Raw genomic sequence first — 3,752 nt, 5'->3', positions numbered from 1 at the left:
CCCCTGTCAGTCCCTGGGGAGCCTGGAAGCAGCGCTTCTCTGTGCCTCTGGGCCCCTCCAAGGACAGAGGACTTAGGCCAGCCCAGGAGCCCCTGGCTGCCTAACCAGTGCCATTCTTTCCAAACATGATTTTCTACAGATCTACAGCACAACCTAGTTTGTGAGCCGAGGGTTAGTAGGAGGACTGGGTTATGTACTCTCTGTATCTCTTCTCAAGCTTCGTCCAGGGTTCATTACTTTTGTCTGCTGCCCATGTTGTCTCGCATGCCTGCACCCTCGCATGCACGCTGCCCGCATGCCACATGCCACACTGTAGCCACCCAGACCCCCTGCTCAGGCCTCACCCAAGGCCAAACTCCAAACACAATCAGAACCAGCCAAAGAAGCACTTCCTGGGCACGGCCACCAGCCTTCCACCACCAGCCGACTGTGCTGCGGGACGTGAGGGCTGTGTCCTTACTAGCCAGCCCAGGACTCTTCCCAGGGTCTTGCATTCAAGGGCGATTACATTTTAAAAAGAAAACATAAAAAGTTAAAACAAAATCACCCTTCACTTTAAAGGGTTTGCACGTTGCTAGGTAGAACTTTGCTCTTCCCAATACAGGGTCCCTTCCCCAGCCCAGACACACCAGGGTCCAGCTGGCTCCGGCCACCAGGTGCCTCCTCCAGGAGTCTCCAATCTGTGTTATGGAGCCATAAGTAGAAATCCAAGAGGGCATCACTTTTTTTTTTTTTTTTTTACAGAAAGGGGACTCAACAGCATACAGGGTTGGGGGCCTGCTTTTGAAAATGACAGATTTGTAGCTTCTTCTCTTCTATCAAAGCCAACATGTCCTCTTCTTTCTTCTGCAGCCCCTTGCTTCCCTCCAGACACCTCTCTGGTTCGGGACCAATCCCTGGGGACTTTCCCTATCCACATGCGGCTGAGCTCAGGAAAAGCCTGCCTGCCCCCCAGGGGGGTTGCAGCTCTGACCTCCCAGGCCCAGGCCCATCCACTACAGTGCCCCCAGCCAATGTCATGGCTCTGGGGCACCCTGGATCGAGGGGCAGGAGGCCAAGGTGTGGAGAGCAACCTGTTCCTCACTGGTGTGCAGGCTAGGGTGGTCAGGCCACTGCTGGCTTGGGGAAGGGAGTTGTACTGGCTGGCATCCAGGCATACACAAGCCACTCTGCCATTGTGCAACCAGGGTCAACCCCAGGCTTGGTACAGCAGAGCTGGCCAGCAGCCCACTGTCCCCCATCTGCCTTGGGCCTGGGGAGGAGGCCTGCAGCTGCTCAGGCCCCACAGAAGCACTGCCTCTTGCCACCTGCCTTTAGACAGCAGGGGCCGTTCCCCAGTCACACAGGAAGGCTTCTGTTTCAAGGTGCCAGGCTCCAATCTGAGGGACTGTTTTTGAAAATTCCCACTGGTCTTGCAGTTCCCTGATCTTGTAGCCAGCTTTGCCTGGCAAGGCTGGGGGCAGCACCAGGACCCTGCTGTCTGGACTTCCTGGTGCTGGTGCACTGAAGCTGTGCCTTGTCACCCGCTGAGCAGCAAGAGAGGCCTAGAAGGGGCAAACAGCCAGCCAGATGCCAGGCCCTCTGCTGGGGAGGAAGATTCCTGCAGAGCCTGGGCAGCTTGGCGCTGGGACATCCATCCACAGTGACACTCGATCTGGTTGACCACCTGGTCTGGGAAGAACTTCCCCTACCCAGGCCTCCTGTCCCATCCCTGCAAGCCCAGAGCCAGGAAGCAACTGCTCATGCAAGGGCAGTTCTGCCTGGGGTCTCTGCCCTGCCCCTACCCTGCAAGGGCCTGGCCTCCCAGGGCCTTGCTGAGGCTTTATGGAGTAGAAGGTCCTCCACTCTTGGGAGCAACCAAATACACATGCAAGGTTTGCCTGGGCAGGGCCAACCCCAGGACCTAAGCTGCTGTGCACACAGGGAGAGCAGCCCAGCCAAGGCTAGGCCCCTAAACCAGACTTTAGCAGTTTATGTCCCTGAGGGTGAGGGCAGTGTGGAGTCAGGGCCACATGCTTTTCTCCCTCTCAAATCCCAGGGCGGCCTTAGGCAAGTCACACTGCCCTGTGCCTCGGTCATTTTCTGTCATCCCAAGGTGGCCTCTGTCTGCTTAGGTCCTGACATCCAGAGGAGGGACATCCTGCCTCCCTGATCCCCTCATACCTCCCTCAGTGCTGAAGCTCAGACCACCTGCCAGCCATTTCATGGCAGAGTGCCTGTGGTCTCTCAGGGCTTGTGACAGCCAGGCTTTTCCACTTCGATTTTTTTAAAAAAGAAACAAAATATTGCCAAGATCTCAGATTCTGTGGCATCTAAGGCCTGGGAGGAGGTGGTCACAGGGGTCACCCAGATCTCAAGGGAAGCTATGAGGCAGGTGGGAACAGCTTAGGAAGGAAATGTTCATTTTCATTTGTCCAAAACCACCTTGAGTTTTAGGTATGAATATTAACCTTGATGCTTTTTAACTATTGTATTAACTTGCTGAGATTTAGAAATACTGTTTTAAAAAGAAGAAAAAAAAACTTTTTTAATTTCTGTATTTTTTTCTGTATTGTATCCTCATGGGACATTAGGGGTTTTATATGGTAAGACACCTAAGGTTTTGGTAAAAACATTATCAACTATATATCCAGATGATTCTTCCCTAGAAGAAAAACAATCTTTACACCTGATAAAATATTTTGAAAAGAGAGGTGGTTTTTTTCCTTTATGGTGCTGAAAGGAAGGATGGAGAATGAGGAGAAAATAAAACTGTGAGGCTCAAGGCTGGTGTTCTGTGCTTATTTGAGTGACAAGCTGAAGCAGACCCTGCAGGCTCCAGACCTGGGGATTGGGCAGCCTGGGGCAAGGAGAGATGACTATGGGGACACAACTCAAGTCTGCTTCCAAATGCCAGGTCCCCAGGTCATCTGAGTTCTCTTGGATGTCTCCCACTTTCTTTGAGAACTAAAGGTCAAGAGCTAAAGGGCATGCTGAGTGTGTGAGGAAAGCCTCTGCAGGCACTGCTGGCTGTCCCTGCTGAAGCAGAGCTGGGGTGATCTGTACCACACACACTCCATCTGCTCCACTTTTGAGGGGGTGGCAGAGGCATTCCAATAGATACAAAGGGGCACATGGGAAAGGGCTGCACTTCCTGATGGCTGATTTCCCAGGGCTGCCCTTCGGGAACTGCTCTGAGACAGTCTCTTCTCTGGTATGGGTCTTGGGGATTGGCAGGCCATCTGCCGATATGTACTGAAGCCAGATGCCCAGGTACCTATGGATATAACTTCATGTAACTACCCAGTGCAGAAAGGGCCAGAACCCAGTCCTCTCAACCTTGATTCCACTAGGATCTTCAAGCCCCAGGAGCCCAGCCACAGCTCAGCTCAGCATCTCCACTCCCTTGAAGGCTCTCCTAGTGAAGCCAGATGGGCAGGGACCTGGAAACCCCAGAAAGCAGATAGGCTAGGCAGGCTGCTCTAGGAGCAGTGCCTGGCTAAGAGGGCCCTGTGCCTCTATGCCATTGTAGTTAGGGCAGGAGACATCACTGCGCCAGAACCTTCTGAGTGCTCAGGACCACAAACAGGGTAGCTTCTCTGGCCTTTCCATGGCTTCAAATACTGGCCCATACTGCCTGTTGTGCCTGGAGCTGGAAGCCAGCAGCGCAAAGCTGCAAAAACAGACAATGTCCCCTCTGTGCCAAGGGCAAGCAGGTCCCTTGAAGTAGACAAGCACCTTCAACCTCCCTTCCACGCAAAAGCCACAACCCA

This window comes from Urocitellus parryii, chromosome 15 (genome assembly GCF_045843805.1).
Source record: "Urocitellus parryii isolate mUroPar1 chromosome 15, mUroPar1.hap1, whole genome shotgun sequence".
NCBI lineage: Eukaryota > Metazoa > Chordata > Mammalia > Rodentia > Sciuridae > Urocitellus > Urocitellus parryii.
Note: the sequence above shows the minus strand (reverse complement) of the source record.